The sequence below is a fragment of the Rousettus aegyptiacus genome, unplaced genomic scaffold, assembly GCF_014176215.1.
Source record: "Rousettus aegyptiacus isolate mRouAeg1 unplaced genomic scaffold, mRouAeg1.p scaffold_m13_p_4, whole genome shotgun sequence".
Classification (NCBI taxonomy): domain Eukaryota; kingdom Metazoa; phylum Chordata; class Mammalia; order Chiroptera; family Pteropodidae; genus Rousettus; species Rousettus aegyptiacus.
This window is the reverse complement of record NW_023416307.1, coordinates 1,039,169-1,059,071: the sequence shown is the minus strand read 5'-3', so window position 1 is coordinate 1,059,071 and position 19,903 is coordinate 1,039,169. Positions and strand designations below refer to the sequence as shown.

The window sequence follows — 19,903 nt, the reverse complement described above, 5'->3', positions numbered from 1 at the left end:
GGGTTGGATCCGGGTTTCTGACGCTCAGCACCGCGGACGTGCGGAGCCGGGCGAGCTTTCCCTGTGCGCATGCGCCGTGAGGCGGAGGGCAGCCTTCGCTGTCCGTTGCGGGATGTGTAGCAGCGTCTCTGGTCTCCACTCAGTAGGTGACCAAAATGTTTATCCACCCCCAGTTTTGACAACCAAAAACGTCTCCGGGCATGGCCAAATGTGCTCCAGGAAAATCGGTACCCCATTCGTTGGGAGCCACTGGTTTAGAGGTGTTTGCACAATTGGTAGGAAGGTCTTGTTTTCGGCAGGGGACCCCCCCCCCTCACACACACACACACACACACACACACACACACCAGAAGGAGAGAAGTGTGTCTGTGGCACCCTCCCTCCTGTGACCCTAATCTGTGCCTCTTCCTGTGCCCAGCGCCGGCTGCCCTCTCCCCACATGACGTCCCAGCCCTGAGAAAGCGCCCCGGCCTTTCTCCCTCCTGGGAGCCCCAACTCTAAACTAATTCCGCAGTCTTCCTCTCTTCCCACGACGCCCTTCCCCCAATGCCAGAATCACGCATGCGCACCTCCCTTCACAAAGCCTCAATCCCTCCACCATTCCTGACCTCACATCAAAGAGGAAGGCACCTGGGAACATAAAATATAAATCAACGTGCCCTTAATACCCACAGAAGTATCTGATGACATTGTAGGTGGCGTGCACAAAGAAAACAAGAAAATAATTTGGACTCAGAAAGCTGTTCTCAGTATTTCTCGTAAGAGCTGGCCCTGCTGACTTTGAGGTAGGTGCAGGAAATCCCTCAGATTCTAAGGACAGTTCAGCTTTGCATAAAGAGAACAGTTCATGATAATTCTCAACCCTGAATGTATGTGGCTAAGGCTGTTGCTGGTCGTTTCAAGGGATAAATTAGGAAATTTCCAAAATAGTCTTAGTACATCACTGTGACTTCCTTCAAGATGCAATTGCCAAAAGAAGATGCAGTTGGCTTGGAGCATGGACCAGTAAACATTTAATAAAGAGGGCCAGAGCCAGAGAGTAGATATTCGGATATCATGAGTGATAGAGTAGCAACCGCGCAACTCTGCCTTCGTGAGGTGCATAGACCAAACGTAAACAAATGAGTGCCATTGGGTGGCAATAAAGCTTTATTGACTAAAACAGGCCAGGGGCCAGATTTGGTCCAAAGGCCAAGTTTGCCTGTACCTGACTTGGAGAATCCTGCTGATTCAGGCATCCGACGTTGACAGAGCATCGACTGTGGACCAGGCCTCGGGAGGCACACTGGGGATGCAGCCTAAGCGACTTGCTGACCCAGCTGCTACGAGGTTTGCAGCCTTGGACGTGGCTCCACAGTGCAGCGGTCAGCACGTCTGCTTCACACGCAGAAGGTCCTGGGTTCGCGCCCCAGTGGAGCCACGGTCCCTGGTCCACGGCCATGCCACCCTGAACGAGCCCGATCCCGTCTGATCTCAGAAGCTAAGCAGGGTCGGGCCTGGTTAGTCCTTGGATGGGAGACCACCTAGGAAGACCAGGTGCTGTAGGTGTAAATAATAAAAAATAATAGAAAAGTTTGCAGCCTCACGAGGGTAGCGACGTGCAAACAGCAGATCCAGGACAATGAGAGGGGTGCCGTGGAAACCCAGCGCGGGGATCGATTCCCCACCTGGGCGCAGATGTGGGGGGCATTTGAATGGAGGTCGCACTACAGAGGCACCCTAAGCCACCGACTGTCCCTGAGACGTGGCTCTCTGCAGAGGCGGCCTCCATGCCCCGCCATGCTTGAGGTAGCCTGTCTGTCTCCCACCGTGGGGGCCTCCCACCACGGCCATGCCCAGAGGTCACCTGTCCCTGTTCTGAGTCTCCTGTGCTCGTAGACAAAAGAGGCTGCCATTCCAGAATGCTCCGTCAATGACTTACACCGTGTGCCTTGACCCCCTCGCCCTGCCGTAGGCCTCACGCAGCGAAGGACAGGGACTCCGCTGCCCGGGGGGGCCTTTCTCCCTCCGACGCCGACAAAGCACCCAAGTCTCAGCTCCCACAGAGGCTCCCTTCGGGCTCCCCTGTTCTGCATTCACGCTGCGCGCTTTTCAGCTTTGTTCTGTATTCATTTACGGACTCCATCGGAGCCTTTCCGCACCCCAAAGCCCACTGCAAACGTGCCTCATCGCGGGGCATTTCGCGAAGCCCCCGACGGGCCACCCCTCCAGCGGCCGAGCCACGAGTGGACCACGTCTTAATTCTCACTTTAGGGTGGCAGCTCCCCGGCTGATGGCTGATGGGTGAGAGCGTGTGCGACACCGTGGTCCCCCTGTTTCCAGCCACACGGGGCAGTAGCGCTGGCCGTAGAAGGTTCGAGAAGAGAAGAAAACCAACCACCCGCACCCTGCCGCGGGCTCGCGGCCCAGCTGGTCAGCAGCCTCTCTGGCCGGTGACTGGAGCCATCTGCATGGGGGTCCGAGCTCTACAACTCCAGCCACGGCAAACCGTCCGAGGACGCACCAGAGAAAGTCAGCACGGTGATTTCAGCAGCCAGACCACTAGAGAAGAATGGCCACTAACGGCCTCGACTGGTTTAGGAACAGCAGCAGTGACATAAATGACGCTCGATGGCAGCCTTCTCGGGGTCGTCTCGGACCAGCCCCAACCTCATGAATGGAGGAAAACACGGGACATCCCAGTGAGCTGCGTGGAAATGCTTCGACCCGGCTGCTCTGACGCCTGGGTCTGCCCCGTGGATCCCGCAGACCTTCCGTTTGTAAAAAAAGAGGGCAGAAATGTGGGGGACAGGGCGTTGGCCACTGGGGCACAGGGCAGAGCACCGAGCCGAGGCCGTGGCTTCCTTCTGTCATGACCGCAAGGCCATTGAAACTGCTCGTTTACGGTGACCATTGTCGCAACGCGAAAGTCGCCGCTGGGGCCAGGGTGGCCACGCGTGTGGCATGACCGGCCTCTGAAACGGTGGACACGGAGGGCATGTCCTCTCGCCATCGCTCTCCCAGGCTGTCCTTGTCCCCCCAGCGGGAGCCCCAGTGCTTTCCCGGAGGCCGGCGTGGGCGGAACCGGGGCTCCAAAACCCCGGATCTCGGACCCGGGAAACCCTCGGAAGAGCTGTGTTGTCTCCTGGGGCTGGTGGGGTCAATGACCACAAACTTGGCGGCTTAACACAGCACAAGTCGATTCTCTTACTGTCCCGGGGTCAGAGTCTGGAAGGGATCTCAGGAGACTCAGCCCACGCTTCCTGCGGGGCCGCGCGCCTTCTGGACACCCCGGGGCGGGCGGGGGGGCGAGGCGCGGCGTGTCCTCGCCGTTTCCCGGGGCTCGTGTCTGTGCCCACATTCCGCGGCTCTCAGCCCCGCTCTCTGCCTCTGCACCGCCTGCTCCGCCTCCTGTCGCCCTGCTCTGCTCACGCCCCCTCCGGGCGTCAGGTCCTCTCCGCCGGCTGGTGTCTGCTGTGTCTGCTTCAGGAGCCGTCTGGCCCCCGGGTCAGCTGCTCCCTTCCTCGCGGAAGCTCCTCCTCCACCGCGAACAATCGCTGTGACATCGCCTAGCCTCGTTCAGAGCTCTCCTCGACCCCTTCGCCTCCCGTTCCTTGAACCTATCCTGTTCAGGCTTTTGTCCCCAAACATCGCCCCCGAGACGCCGTGGTCGGGAATGACAGTGACGGCCAAGCCTGGCGGGCAGCTCTCTCATCGCCCTCGACCTCTCGGTGCATCCGACGTGCCCATCGTCCCTTCCCCTCTGCACGTGTCCCGCCCTCGGCTTCCTGGACGTCAGGCCGCCCCGGGTTTCTTCCCGCTTCACCGACAGCATCTTCGCGGCCGCATCCGCTGCTCTCAGCGTCGCAGGCCCCAGGCTCAGGCCTCACGCGGCTCGTCTTCCCGCACTCACTCTCCGGGTGAGCTCGCCCAGTCCCGCTGCTCTACACGCCTCCCGCGTGCTGACGACTCCCTAATTTGTTTCCCCAGCTCAGACTCCCTCCCCAACTCTCAACTCTTGTTCGCCCAACTGGTCAATATCTCCACTTGGATGTCAAACAGGCATCTCAGACGCAGCATGTCCAAACACGAGCCCGCACCCCGAAGCCTTCCCGCGCCGGCTGCAAAGTTCTCGGTGCCGTCTTCGCCTCCGCTCGCCCTCTGCCCCCTGACACCCAACTCGGCAGCAAAGCCTACTGCTGTGTTTTCAAAACACATCCAGAAGCACTTTGCACTTCACACAGCCTCCGCCGCACGCACCCCGGCCTGAGCCGCCATCACCCTTCACCCCAGACACTGCACGGATGCCCATCGCTCTCCCTCTGGCGTCCCCCATGGTCTGGTTTTGAGCCGAAGAGCGTTCCCCACCTTTTAAAACACAGAAAATCAGACCTCATCTACCCCCCGCGCCCCCGCACAAAATCCTCCCATGACTTTCTATCCCGCACAGAAAATATACAAACCAGCAGACAAGCAAGACAGACCCGCGCCGCTTGCGATGGTCACACGTGCTCCGCAACTCGGCCTCTCTCTGGCCTCCTTTCCAGGGGCTCCCGCCCTGGCTCACTGCGGTCCAGACCCCGCACCCCTCAGAGAAGAGCCTCCTCCACACCACACCGCTAGCGGGCCCCGCCTCGGGACCGCGGCCCCGCCGATCTTCCCAAGGCGCGTGGCCTGACTTCGCTCGTGTCTCTGCTGAAATGGAACCTCCTGGAGAGGGCTTCCCTCGCTCAGCACGGCCCTCGCCGTCTCCGTCCCCCTCCCGCCCCCCGACCCACCGCCTTGCAGCTCATGTCACCACCTGTTTATTCTCTGTCTCCCTGGGCCCAGGAAGCACCATGAGGACCGGGGTCTTATGAGTCCCATCGCTGGTGGGACGCCTGTGAGGCGGGAGGGTGGTCTCGCCGCTCGGCCGCTCGGCCGGCACGGTGCCCTCTCCCTGGGTTCTGGTCACTGACGCCCGACGGCCACCCCGAGCGGGCGGTGAGGTCCCCAAGGGCAGGGAGCACATCTGTCTTCTTGGCCCCCGAGCCCAGGCAGTCCGCGCATATCGGATGTTTGACCGGGCAGATGGGCAGATGGATTTATTAGATCAGCAGACTGAGAATTACGTCGAGGGCCGGCCCCAGGGCTCATGGTTTGACAGGTGAAGCGATTTGCTTTTAGGAATTAGTTCGTCAGTCGTCTCAATAAGCCACGTGAATGCCACCGGTCCGGTCACTCGGCCAAGAACAAGCGAATTGATTTTTTGAAAATGTCTGTGGGTTGAAACTGTCCATCAGCCCCTAGGTTGTAATTTCACTTTTCAAAGCCTCTTCTTCGGGGCCGGTTCCATCTCCCCGACCTGTGTTTTAAACAAGGGACGTTCTCCAAACACCACCCGCACCTTCACGGCAGGAAATACGAAGGGACCAAATCGGGCCAATTCTCTCTCGAGTGAATTCCGACATATCCAGAAGTAAAGACAAAAATATTTTTCTTCTGGGCTCACGACCTGGTTTCCATCAGATCTCAGCAGGTCCTTTAAAAAGACCCTGACCCAGCATTCATTTGTTTGGATAATTTAAACCCCATTGTTATTTTTTTTTTAATGTCCCAATAGATTTCTTGATAATTTAGGGCTGCCTGACAAAATTTTAGCAATCTTGCTTTTCTTTGGCTTAAAAGAGCAAAAAATAATGAACTAAAACCAGATACATTATTTGAAGAAAGGGAAGGGAGAAAAGGAAGAAAGTGCGTGTAAAAAAAAAAAATAGATATTTTAAGGTACGGTTGAGAAAACCAGCGTCCAAACCATTTGTATGAGAATTATAGTATTTTCCATTTAGAGAAGTGGGACAAGTTAATTGCATAGTTACCACGAAATAAACTATGTGGTAATTACACAGAAACTCCTTCAGAAAACGGAGCAATTACACCAAACTAAAGCGTTCTAAAATAAACCGAGAGAGCCAAGTCCAAGCGCGACGGAAAGCCGTTAACCTGCACCCCATACAATGGAAAGTCGTTAACCTGCACCCCACCATCTCGACGGGACTGCAGTGCCATCAAAGGCTTCTGGTGCCAATTTTTGAAGATAATGATTTTTAAATATAAATGTATTTCTAGAAATGGTCCCTGGCACGATATTTCCTTTAAAAAAAAAAAAAGGGAGAAAGAATGCAGTTAACTACTGCCAGGCAGCAAGAAGTTTGACGGTGATTTCCTGCCTAAAAGCGGAGCTGACGTTCAAAGAGAATTATCAGGCGTCTCCCTTCTGGAAGGGAGCTCTGTGTTTTGGCTGCGCTTGCAGACTGCGTGTCGCGTTTGAAAGGGAGCCGTGTCAGAATAGAACGTCGAGAAGTGAATGGTACAGTATATTTTGTATAGAACAAGCGGTTTTCTTGGGAATTAAAAGGACAGTTATGTAGCCAACTCCCCAAAAGACTCAAAACAATCACCTTTTGTAACTCAGTTTTACACAACCCAAATTATTCCGCTGGGGAGAGAGAAAAAAAAGGAGGGACATACACGGGGGGTGGCGATTGTCAAGCCCCAGGAAATGCGGCGGAGCGAAAAGATGATGGGAATGGGCTCCTGGGACCCTGGTCCTTAGCAGCTTGCTCCCCTCTGGGCCCACTGACTTACAAGGGCAGCCGGCTCTGCAGGCCCAGCTGACCCGAGACTCAGGGATGACGGTCCCAGAAGAAGCAAACGCCCCCGAGTCTCTCTGTGCGGCTAGCCTCCTGCCACCCTCCCGCCCTGCCAGACAAGGTGGACAAGCTGGCCTGCAGTGGGCGCTCAGCTCTGCACCCCCATCATCGGCGACACCACTTGGCCGCGGCGCAGGGTCGAGACTACGTGGAGGCTGGCTTCGGAGTCAGCTGCCGAGGCCTTCGCGAATTTAATTTTGTAGACATCGCCCTGCTAAGTTGATGCCAGGCTCGATGATGGACACGAGGGTGAGAAATAAGATTAAAAATGAGCAAAACCAGACTAAAGGGGAGAAGGGACATTTATAACTGTACATAATTTAAACCTGATTTGTTTTCAGCTCTGGCATGGCCAGGACAGCTCCGAAGCCTTGGAGAAAAGCATTTAGTATCAAATGGCTCTGTTAAACCCTAGCCCTGGCTGCCTCTAACTCTCGTGTGTGCGCGCACACACGCACACACACATGCACACACGCGCGCGCACACACACACAGAGCAGTTGTTTTCAGGGCTGTGGGCGTCTCCACAGGGCAGGGAGAATCCTGAAGCAGCGGGGCCTCTATTTGCTCCCTCTTCGTGTCTCAACAAGTGTTTGTTGACTGAATAAGCGCACGCTCAGGTCCGAGCCAAGACGCCTCACGCAGCACCACAGGACGCCGCTGCCTGCGGCCGGCCAAGCAGGTTCCACACAACCCCACAGCCCGTGAAGGGGAGAGGGGCTGCAAAGCGGTCTTTTGTTGTTATTATTATTATTATTATTATTATTATTATGTACGCTAATTGAAAGAGAGCAAAGCTGTTAGAATCGGCTTCAGTTTAGAGAGAAGGAGCATTTTCCAGATATCGTAACCGCTTGCAGTCACGTGGAGACTGGAGATCGGGATTCCGGGAGCCTTTTTTAAAACTCTTTGCCACGTGGCTCAGGGCTTGGTCAATGCGGACATTGTGCCGCCGGTTCCAATGCAATGTGTCTAAAGGCCATTTTGCCATAATTTTTGAAGATCTGTGTCCTCGGAGAGACAGGCATTTCTGCGTGTGTCTATGACAGACAAAAACCAATTTGACTTTCCCATTATTGTTCTGGATTGCTTGCTAGTTAAAATTATTACCATACAACTTCTCTAAACTTACCGCCAGGGAAGTATTTTATATTGGCCACTACCGCGGACTGAATCTTTGTGTTCCCCCAAATTCGTGTGCTGAAACCCTGATCCTCAGCGTGACGGTATTTGGAGGCAGCACTTGGGAGGTGCTGAGGTCGTGGGGGTTCATGCCTTTTAGGAGAAGAGACGGGAGACCCGGCTCACTCTCTCCGTGCGAGGAAGAAGCTGGCGTCTGTGAGCTGGGGGGAGGCCCCCTCGCCCCAAGAACCCAAGCAGGACGGCAGCCTGATCGCAGGCTCCCCGCCTCCGGAGCAGGGGACGACGAGCTGCCCCCCAGTCAGAGCCACCGAGGTGACTGACACAGCCACCACCTTGCCTGTGGCCGGCCGGCCGCCGAGGGACCGCGCGCTCTGGGGACTCACGCACTAAACCTTAGCGCCGGCGCAGCAGCACCGAGGACTTCCCCCCAGGAAAAGCACAGAGAAGAAGGCGAGGCCCGGGGTCCTCTGCGGGGGCTGCGCTGGCTTTGGCCTCTCCCCCGGGGCCTGGGCGTTCCCGGTCGCTGGCTTCCACACAGGCCGGATTGATGCCAGACACAAAGAGGGAGCAAATAGAGGCCCCTCTGTTTCAGCTGATGGGAAGAGACCCAGACCAAGTGATCACATGTCCCAGGAGAGTCCCACCTGCCCCGACGCCCAGCCAGGTCCCACGAAGGTGCCCATACCCCCCACCCCGCTACAGGGCCTGGGAACCACCAACATGGACTCCCCTAAAAGCATCGACATCTCAAATGTATGTTAAATAACGAATCTTGATGGGCCGTTCAGTACCCGAGGGCCTCGCCAGTCCCATGTATTCTTTAAGCCTCCCACGTACCCCTGTGGGGGGTGGGGTCCCCACACCTGTCCCCCCATCCTAAAGGGGCAGGACAGGCGGGGGGTGAGACCGTGAGCGCTGGAGGCCAGCTCCTGGACTCCGCTCGCACCCGGGCGGCTCAGCCGTGTCACCTGCCTGCCCTGTGCCATGCGCCTGGTGACAGAACCTCCCTCCCGGGCTCAGCTAACGGCGGAAGGAGAATGTGGCAAGTGTCCGGCTCTCAATTTCCCAAATTACAGCTGGAGACTGTGTCTCAGCCCGGTGGCCGCAGCACAAGCTGGTGTGTGACAGGGCCACTGCTCAGAAGGGACTTTACTACTTCTCCTCTTGAAAGAGTAAGAACATTTACGTGATAACTCATTTTCACAAAGAGAGTCGCCTTTTGGAGAGCAAACCCCTGGACATTATACACACAACGTGAACACACACATGCATGTAAACACACATACAATGCACACATGTATACATACATAGACACAGATGCCCATAGATACATGCACACATGTACGCATACATTTATGCATGCTTACATGTTTATAATTACTAAGAGAAAAGTATCGTAAAGTGTAGGAGATCAAGAAAATGTAGAAAAGTTTTAAAATAATTAAGAATCACGCACAACCGCACAATCTCGACACCAGGCGTAGCTGCGGCTGGCATTCTGGGACCTGGTTTATAATCTGGATTTTTTTTTTTTTTTTGGCCCAAACACACTTGCATTCTGGGGCAGACACACTGTAGAAACACGACTTCGCGTGATGCTCTTCTCTCCGACCCTGGGACGCACTCGACAAGCCACATTCAGGAGCGATTCGGTTCCAGGAGACAAAGTTCGGAAGGCAGACGCAGTCCCCGGTGCTGTGCTTCTTCTCGGAGGGGTTGTGCGGTCTGGATCCCAAACCCGTCAAGCACGGAGCCCTCCCCGCGGCCCATGGCCCAGGGTCACTCTGCCTGGCGGAGGCTCACACCTCAGAAGCGAGCAGGCGGTGTCCCCGCCCAGGACTGGGCACTGCGGTGGGGGGGGCCTGACGTGATGCGAGCCAGCCAGTCCCAGAAGGACGAACACAGTTCCCCTCACGCCCAGTGTCTGAAGGTGTCAGACTCGTAGAGGCGGAGAAGAGAGCGGTGGCCTCAGGGCTGGCGGAGGCGGCACGGGCGGGACTTGCTGGTCGCGCGCGCAAAGCTGCAGTCGTGCAAGACGAGCGCGTCGGAGACGTCCCCCCGCACGACGCCATCACTACAGCGGCAATGCTGCACCGAACCCCGAACTCGGGAAGAGGTGGCTCTCATGGTACGTGGCGTGTGTGTGTGGCGTGTGTGTGGTGTGTGTGTGTGGCGTGTGTGTGGCACGTGTGTGGCATGTATGTGGTGTGTGTGGTGTGTGTGGTATGTGTGGTGTATGTGTGTGTGGCGTGTGTGTGTGGTATGTGTGGTGTGTGTGTGTGGCGTGTGTGTGTGGCATGTGTGTGGCGTGTGTGTGCGGTGTGTGTGTGTGGCGTGTGTGTGTGGTGGGTGTGTGCATGTGTGTGTGCGCTTAACCACATCAAAAGCCATAAACAAATGACAACGCGAAAGGGCCGCCGTGTGAGCAGCAGGTGCTCTGGAACGTGGGCCCGGCAGGGGGGTGTCCTGCCAGCGCCCCGTCTGGGCACAGTGGAGGCGAAGCGGCCACCGGGGCGCGTCAGCCTGGGTGGCAGGAAGCCCACCGCCAGCACGTCTGGCGGCTGCTCTTCCAGGCGCAGACCCCTCCCTCCACCCCGCCCGCCCAGGTCGCTCTGCTCTGGGTCCTGACATCCCGTTGCTTGGTAACTGGAGCGCGTAATTATTCCGCCGGGAGGTCAGAGAAATGTCAGCACCCCCATTATAGGGCCCCCAGACGGTGGGACAGAAGACAATAATTTGCATAAAGGACTTCACTTTCCAGCCAGAGACAGGAAAGGGAGAGAAATGCAGAGTTCAGTGCATTTTTGCTAACACTGAAGTATGTCGATTCTTAAAGTGTGGTTCAGAAAAGGATGAATCAGTAACTCAGAATAGGTTTTCGGTATTTGCTGGGTTTGGGATTTTTTAATTGTTGTCGGTTTGTTTTGTGTGTTTGTCTCAACTCCTGAAATTGTTCATAGGTCGAGGAGAAAAAACACTTCTTCGGCTGTTAGATAATGAGTTGTTTTCTAGTAAAGGTTTGTTAAGGATCATGGCTTTTCTTGGCTTGGAATTTTTTCTTTCTTTTCTTTTTTTTTTTTTTTTTTTTTTTTTTTTTTTTGTCTCTCTGCGTTTGAGTTTCCTTCTCAACTAATTCTAAGTTATCAGGTTTAAAAAGAATCAAGTTGTCCCAGGGACTTTCATTGCTGACAACATCCGTCCATTTTTAGCTGACCATCTGTGGCTGTAATTGCCAAGGGTTTATTTTCTAACGAATTCTTCCATGGACTCTGGGTAATTCTCTGGAAGTGTTCTGGCCATCTCTGGACAACGGGACGCGGCTGTCCCGTCTAACCCCTCCCTGCACGTGGACGGGCCTTATGCCATCCTCAGTCCCACCCCCTTTGGGAGCTGGGAGACCGGAAGCCCCGATTTCTTCGTCTCTACGGAGCGTGGTGAGCGGCCGTGGGTGCCGCAGAGAGACGCTCAGCGGCGGCGGGTCGAAGACACGCTCCACGCGGTTCCAGGTGCACGCGAGGACCCGCTGCCGCGGGCTCCTGAAGCAAATTAGATTTCACGCCGAGGGCAGCAATCAGCCGCGGGTCTCTCTCCCTGACCCCGCTGTCCCCGAGAGCTGCCCATCCTGCGTAAAATAGCCAAGTAACGCTGTTGACGGCCCCCCAGGGCGAGAGGAATGAGAATCCGAGAAAGAAGCTCCCCAGAAGCGAGGGGAGGATTATCATTCTTCCGCCATGATTTCCTTTCACTGATGAAAACTGGTGGGAAAAAGTTACTTTAAACGACTGAACGGCTGACCGTGGTGTGACTCCAGCGCCCCTCGCGCAGCAGCGAGCTGCTGGCTAGGTGGATGCTGACTTGCCGGGGCACCCGCCCACCTCCTCCCTGGGCTGGGCTCGGCTCCAGGCTGCAAGCCCTGTGGCCTGGGGAGACGCGCTCAAGGCTTGGCTCGCCGGCGTCCTCTGCTGGCAGCGGGGAGTAACCGGCCGGGTGGGATCCGCCGCTTCAAACCTCACCAGGTTCCGGCTGTTTCCTGTGGAGCCATTTTAGTTACTTGACTTTGAACACCTATCAGCGCGGGAAAACATCCCCGACGCCTGGCAGAGAGCAGGAACCGGCTTCCCGCAACACATGCGTGAAAGGCGACACTCTGGTCGCGCCGTGCGAGCCTGCGCCACGCCTCCGATGCCACGCTTAAAAATGGCGAAAACGGTGCACGTTGTGTTATCTGTATTTCATCACGATAAAGATGACATTCGCAAAGTAAAAATGCGCCCTCGAGAACTAATAAAGTGAAAAGCAGATTATGCTTACGACTTGAATGTGCACCTGATCTCCTCGAATGCTTCTTACGTCACTGTCGACGCGGGGTCCACATGGCCTGGACCATCGAGGGGTCAGTCAGCACCTGGGGATGGCCCCTGGGTGGGGAGGCCACGCGATGAGGTCACGTGATGAGGAAGAGATAAAGAGGGCAGGGCCTCCGTGGTCAAGGACATCGTGGGCCACGTCCCTCCTCTCAATCGGCCTCCTCCCTCTCCCCAGGATGTAAAAGAGAGATTCGCGATGTCCCCCAAAATGGAGCCACCGGGGGTTTGAAGAACCCTATATGCCCAGCCCCATTATTTCAACGGTTCGCAGAGTGCGAAGGCGACTTGAAAGAGGGACTCGGGTGCTCTCCACGGTGGAGGAGAGAGGCGTGGGGAGCTAGGCGACCCCACGGACCGACGTCGCCCACAGGCGGTTACTCAGGCTACGAGCATTCCAAAACCCAGGAGGCCTGTCGGACAGGAAGGCGGAAGCCCCTGGGGTCTATGCAGAGGAGACATAAGCCTCTCCCTGCCTCTCTGGAGGAAACGGAGGGTCACCGAGAGGGACGGAGCAGGTGGGGAGGAGAGGAAGCAAAGGGAAGCAAAGGCCGGAAGGGGGGGGCAGTACCAGGCAGGGGCGGCTGCTGGTCTACCCGGCCCCACGCTCTGTGCAAATCCGGCTGCCGCGTGAGTCTCAGGGTGACGCTGAGGCCAAGAGCCTGCTTTGCCCCAGCCGATGCCGAAGGTGGGACTGTGGGTCACAGAATCGGCAGGAGGCCGGTCTTGGAGTGCTGAAAAGGCACACCTGAGAGTGTGCACGTGTGCGTGCACTACACGAGCCGGTTATTTTAGAACAGGTATCACGTGTCGAAAGAAAAAATACCAAAAATACCACCATCTCTCATAAGTTTTTTCTTTCACTACAAACTCTAAATTTAATGTGTGGCCCTAGAAATATGGTACCATTTATTTAAAGCGGGGAGAGAGAGAGAGAGAGAGAGAGAGAGAGAGAGAGAGAAGAGAGAGAGAAATAAAGAAAGAAAGAAAGAAAGAAAGAAAGAATTAGGAAGGAAGGAAGGAAGGAAGGACAGGAAGGAAGGACAGGGAAGAAAGAAACGAAAGAAAGAAAGAAAGAAAGAAAAGAAAGAAAGAAAGAGAAAGAAAGAAAGAAAGAAAGATCGTCTTTTTTAAAAACCCAGGAGAATTTGGCAAGGTTCTGGTAAGTTTGCACCTTACGTGGGAACTCGCATGCGTCATCTGTCAACGCCACAGCCAGCGGCATCTATAAAAGTCAGGCTGAAGGCAAGTATCAGCTGCTCAGCCGGCCGCCTCAGCAGGTGCTTCCAGGACGCTCAGCAGCCACGTGTCAGGCTCACCTACACCTGAGCGGCCCAGAGGCTGGACTCCAGTGCCTGGAGGGGTCCGCGGGGGTCCCCGCCGTCATGTGTGCTCACAGCGGGTGCACAGAGCACCTGCTGAGACACACGCCGCCTCGGACCCCGGCCGCCTCCTTCGCGGGGCCCGATCCCTAGCCCCGCCCATGGCAACCCCTCTGCCAACACGACGGCACCCGAGTCCGGCGTCTCACATGTGACAGCTGCTCTCAACCCCACCCCGCATCTAATGCGGAAGAATCCACGTGGCGTAAAGGGGCGCCGCCTCTGCTTCCTGAACCCCGCTTCTGGAGAGCGGCGCGGGGCTGCGTTCGCGACCGAGATCGCGCCATTCAGGGAACACCTGCGAGTCTGTGCAGCCCACGCTGGGGGTCGCCGCCCACTGTGCAAAGTCGCTGGACCTACTCATCGTGTCCTGGTGGCCCAGCTTTCTGCCAGCCCCCATTTCAGACGGCCCAGGTCGGCAGCTCCGTCCGCGGGAGGGGACGGCTCATTACCGAGGACCCTCACGGACCTCAACGAATTTCCCAGCTCAGCGCAATCTACAGAGAGAAGGGCACACCTAGAGCATTAATGCCAAGCAACATTTTTTTTATTATTTACTTATATGCTTTTAAATATTTACTTTAAAAAGCATTAAAAGCTCTTAATGATTCCTCAGATGTATTTTGATACCGTATTTCAGCCTGCCGACCACTCAACAAATATATTTGAGCCCCCACTACCTGGCAGGTGGACAGCATCCCTGATCCCCATGGGGACAGGAGAGAGAAAAGAAGGCAAGGAAGCCTCCCACGCCCTGGTGAACATTCTGGAGGAAAATAAACGGAGGGGGAGAGAGTGCTGGGCGGGGGAGCCCACGCGCTTTAGTTTCAGGGTGGCAGGCCCAGGAGGACCTCGTCTCTAAGAAGACCTTCGGGCCAAGGCGTGGAGGAGTGGAAGATGGAGCCGTGGGCGTGACAGCCGATCGCCATTTTATCCTGCGTTCCTCAGAGACTCTCTGCACCCGTCTCCACCTTGTAGATGGAGGCCGTCAGTGTCCCGCGAACCGAGAGACGCGGGGACACGGAAATAAATGTGCCTTCCAGAAGCTCACGCTGCAGTGGGGCGGAGGGAGGCGGGCCAGAGGGCTGCAGCCCAGCGGGCACACACGGCGCGAGGGGTAGCTCCAGGCGCCAGGTGAACACACCTGGGGGGCATTTGACCCCAAACCAGTGGCTTCTGGATGCTGAGAGTGTTGTAATAATCGAAACAGACAAAAGTCCCCGTCCTCAGCAAGCTCACATTGTACCAAATAGGGAATATCTATTTCTGTACCTGTATCTTAAATGATGTATTGATTACTGTATCTCTATCTATCTATCATCTACCTACCTACCTACCTACCTATAACAGCCATTGTCTTCGAGGATTCTAATTTATCAAGAAGAATATGAACATATCTGTATAGAAACGTATCTATTTAGGCATATACCTGTAAGTCAAATGGATTTACGCTCGCTTAAAACAGAAGTAAAAACGCAACGAGCCCGCAAAGGAAGGAAAACGTACAGACGCACCTGGTTTTACTCTGCTTTGCTTTATCGCGCTTCGTGGATGCTGCATTTTTTTGTAGACGGAAGGCGAGGCCCTCCACAAGCCACAAGATGGTGACTCGCTTTGTTGGGGTATTCTGGACCCGAGCCTCAGTGTCTCAGAGGTCCGCCTGTAGTCTATGATGGCCCTTGGGAAAACCCTACTCAAATGAGACTAATCAAAACGGAATCAAAGATCGCAAGAAATGTAAGACTGTATTTGGAAGAACGGAGACGCCCAGGTGGCCCCAAGCACGGGGGTCCGGAGTGAGGCACCAGGGCGAATGAGGTGAGGCTGAGCAGGCGGGGGGGCCTGGCCTGCATCGACCCGAAACGAAACGTTGAGCACAGAAGTTTGTAACAGGCAACATCGTGGCTGTGGGGGCAGCTCCGAGACCTTGAGATGTGTACGCTTAATTTTCTGAGTGAAAAGTCAAAACCAGAGAATCCTCATAGAGACTTAATTTTCTTGCAAAAGAACAGAAAACCCCATTGTACTTAGATAGGATAATAAGGCACAAGTTGTTACTATTCTGCGTTTTAAAGCCAATTTAATGGGGAGGGAGGTTTTATAGGAACTCTGGTTCAGGGACATTTGACTTAATGTCAGAAAAAAAAATCTCTCAAATAAATAATGCTGTCAGTTCAGAATACCATTTTTATGGGAAAATTATGAAAATTTGCTCTTTTATCCAGAATTAGACAACTTATCACATCAGTACTTGATTTTTCCATATTGAGTTAACGGTGACTGCGACGGGGGAACCGAATCAGAGACATCGCCGTCGCTTCTTAAAATAGACCGAGAAGCTTTTATGCATTTCACTCGGCAGCGTTTAGCAAGTGGGCCTTCAAGAAATGTTTGTCGTAAACGCTGTGATCCAATTAGAAATGTTATACCAATCTCTGAGACAAGTGTAAAGAGGCTGAGAATTTCCGAAGAAAGCAGAAGCATTTAGAAACCATCTGTAACCTTAAATAGACGACAGTAATCACTCAGCTGTTCAGAAACGCGTTCTTAACAAGAAGACTTGAATCTGGTCTCTCATTTCCTGCTAAAATAATTGTTTGTTTTCAAATCTCACTGCTTTGGGTTTTGTGGTATTACCGACTGCCAGCCTCCCCTCGTCCTGTAGACACGTCAAGTCAGGGGGTCCACATCCGGAGCCCTTCTTTACGGCCGTGGCCTTCGACGTGAAATTCACCCCCAAAACTGCTGTAAGTCCCTCCCGTAAATGACCCGCCTGCAGCTCTCTCCCTCATCCTTTGACTTCCAAACACTGAAGCTTCTTCCTCTTCCCGTAGGCCAGGCCCCAGCTCAAGCTTCCAGAATCATCCTGTGTCTACCGAAAGGAGAGTAGGTCCCAGTTCAGTAGCTGACGTGGCTGGGAACAAGCTGGTTTACCTTCCAGCACGTTCCCCAGTGCCTGAGTCAAGAGGTGCCCACCCTCCTTAAAGTTGCTGAACCGACGTGAGCAAACGGCCGAATGTCTGCTTTGCTCTCGTGCATTCTCAGGTTCCTGTGACCAAGACCCCCTGGAGCCCATCCACGCTCAGGTGGCTGCCGCACTCCCCGGCCACGTGTCTCGCAGTGGTCAGGGTCCCCGCGAGCTGCACCCAGATCTTCTCGAAGTCTTGCTGTGCCCGGGCTGTGAAATCCAGCTTCCGCGGTCCTCCCTGGCCCGACGGTCCCCGTGGAGCCTCCGACCGCGCTCCATCCATGGCCGGGCTCGGCGCCGCCCCTGCACCCTTCCCCGGGAGTGGTCATGCTGCCTCTGAGTCCAGTCTGCCACCCCGGCCCTGGCCCCAACAGAATGGCCCTGCTATTCACACCCCCTTCCCTCAGAATTCTCTAGAAGGTCATGACTTCGCCTCTAGGGAGCGTTCCTGTCCCCCATTCGCTGACAGCACAGCCGGACCGCCTAGTCACCCCGCACTCCCTCGGCCTTCCTCTGCCCGCGGTCGGCTCTCCCTGGTCTTTATTTCCCACCAAGAACCCAACAGTTTGTAGAAGGGCCGGGGAAGGGTGGAGAACCACTCGGCCACAGACGTAGCTTCATAAAAATTCACGCCGCAAGTCTGTCCCTGTATCGGTCAGCTCGGGCCGCCATAATAAAACAGACGGAGCGGCTTAAACAACAGACATCTATTTTCTCGCGGTTTGGAAGCCGAAAGTCCAAGATCGAGGTGTCGGCAGGGCTTGCTCCTCCTGAGGCGCCTCTCCTCGGCCCGTGGACGGCTGCCTCCTCCCCGCGTCCTCGCGTGTTCGTCCTTCCGTGTTCATCCGTGTCCCAATCGCTTTTTATAGGGGCGTCAGTCACGTTTAATTAGGGGCCTCATTTTAACTTAATTACTTCTTTAAAGGCCCCGTCTCCAAAGACAGTCACATTCTGAGGGGCCAGGGGTCAGAGTTTTAACATGTGAGCTTTCAGGGGCCACAATTCTGCCCACGACAATTCCTAAGCAAAGTATAACAAAAACCCACTGTACCGTTCTCGTCAGACCGGCCCCCTGGGCAGTGGGCGTGGGGGACACGAGCCACGGGTTAAGTGTCACATGACCCCCTGTAGCGTTCATTTCACTTCATGCTACATTATGCCTAGAAAGATGGAATCGACATGTGCTGGAGATGAATTGAAAGTTTAAATAAAATTTTACTCTTAAAACACAGGACTTCAAAATAAAAATCCACACTGGCCTCAGACCACTCCGGGCTGCATTCTTAGACATTCCAGTGGTATAACTCTTCCTTTCTCTGCTGCAAAAATTATGGCAATGAAGAAGTTCGAGGAGCCCTGAGTCTCTCTCTGAAACAACGCTCCTTAAAGGCTTCCTCACGTCTTAATACGTGTGATTTTGATGAGCGCAGCAAAGGTTTCAGAGCTCCCTTGTGTGGAAACGCTGTTGAGGCCTCGCTGGTTTAAATGTATCTGCTCAGGCAGGGTTTGTGTCTTGAATCGAGTCTCCAGGGCGCAGTTCATTTATTTTATCTGGTTGGAGCTTCTTAAGTTTCTCGAAGATCTCTATCCAAGAGAAAGGTTGGAAATGCAAGCAGATCGTGCAGGCCCTGGCTGAGAAGGGCACTTTCACACGGACCCTTGTGACGGCACGTGGCAGTAGAGCCGCACAAGAATGCACCCCAGTGAAATCTGGTCGCAACTGATGCTCATGCTTTTAAAAAAATTAACCTAAACATGAATACACAATACTTTTATGGAAAGAAAGTTAATTACTAGTACCTATCAATAATCGAAATAAATGGAGATGTATGCCATGTCTCTGGTATAAATTAGTATAATACAGTACACCTAACATAGCACTTATACCAATTATCCCTAAACAAATCTGTATAGTCAATGTAATCCAAATCGACATTCCAGCTGGATATCATTTCAAAATGAGTATGAAGGAATAAAGATCCACGAGTAGCTAAACCGATTTTTAAAATAAAGAACAAAGGTGAGAATCGAGATGAACGTGACTCGAGAAAACTGTTGTAATAGAAGCAACACGGTTGCGGTAAGATCTGGACAAACGGGCCGATGAAACCCCTGGAGGAGCCTAGAGGCCGCTCCGCGCCAGCTGTATGTGTGGTGGGGGCAGCACCCTGAGGAAAGGGGAGACGCGACTGCTCAGTGGGGTGCTCGCAGAAACGGCATCGCCACCGAGTGAAACAAAGCGTATTCCCAGCGAACGCCGCATAAAGACTTAAATTCCAAACAGCTTAGACATCTAAAGTTAAAGATAATTATGAAGCTATAGGAATATGTCTTCATGACTCAAAATCAGCCCAAGACTTTTTAAAACAGGAACCAAAAGAACAGACCATGAAACGATTTATTAATGGATCAATCTGACTATGTAAAAATTAAGGGTTTTTTTTGTTAAGTGATGAATACCACAGACAATGTTACCTGAGAGATGACAAACAAGGAGAAGATATTTACCACGTCGAAAATCAACAGCACGTTAATATACGATAAATACGAGAACTCTTGTAAATTAACAGAAAAGAAAACCCTATAAAACATTGAAACCCTCTCAAGAAAACCGTGACACGAATAAGCAGCTACAGAAGTATAGGTACAAATGGGCATCCAAGCAACACAAATTAACCTCCCCCCCCCCCCCCCCCCGCCAGCAACGTCCCGAGGTGGAGACGTGGAAGCTCTCTGTCCTCGGCTGCTTCCACTACATGATCCACGGATATTCAAGAACAGACAACGAACAGCCTGGAGCCCGGGGCTATGAGGGAGGCAGGCAGAGGAGGGGCGGCCGGTGTGGGGGAGGGGTGAAGGACGGTGAGCCTCACACGCAGCCATGGCGAGCCAGGCTGAGACTGCGGGGGGCTCCGTGTTTCCCGCGCTCCTCTGCAGCTGGGTGCGACCCTCGGCATCGGTGAGATGATGCGCTATGCGGCTTCGGCCTCTTTCACCTCGAAACGGCTGGCTACCCTGGGCCTCTTCTCTCTCTCCCGCCGCCGGAGCTGGGATGTGGAGCCACTGGCCAGTGAGCCCTTGGGGACCGCGGAACGGCGAGACGGAAGGACCCGGCTCCCGTCGGGGGAGGATCCGCCTGGAGGGAAGCTCCCCGGATCGGTCACGCGGCAGACAAGTCCACTCCCGCCTTCCCTCGCCGCTGCGTTCGGGGACCTCTGCGTCTCAGCAGCTTAGCGCTCACGGGGCCCGATACCGCGTCTCACCTGTGGTGGCCGCTTCTGCACAGATCGGTCTCATCCCTCAGGTGGTAAACACTTTTAATGCCAAAGAAAGGAAACCGAGATCGTGAGTCATCGGCTTTAAATCAGGAGCCTCC

General features: G+C 54.5%; 1 non-coding gene and 1 pseudogene across 1 annotated transcript; both read left to right on the top strand.

Annotated features, from left to right (window-relative positions):
• The first annotated feature begins 1,347 nt into the window (after positions 1 to 1,347).
• Positions 1,348 to 1,420, top strand: TRNAV-CAC. Its single transcript has one exon. It is a non-coding gene; the product is annotated as a tRNA-Val (tRNA).
• Positions 1,421 to 1,429: 9 nt separating this feature from the next.
• On the top strand, positions 1,430 to 1,548 carry LOC118602223 (annotated as a pseudogene).
• Positions 1,549 to 19,903: the final 18,355 nt, after the last annotated feature.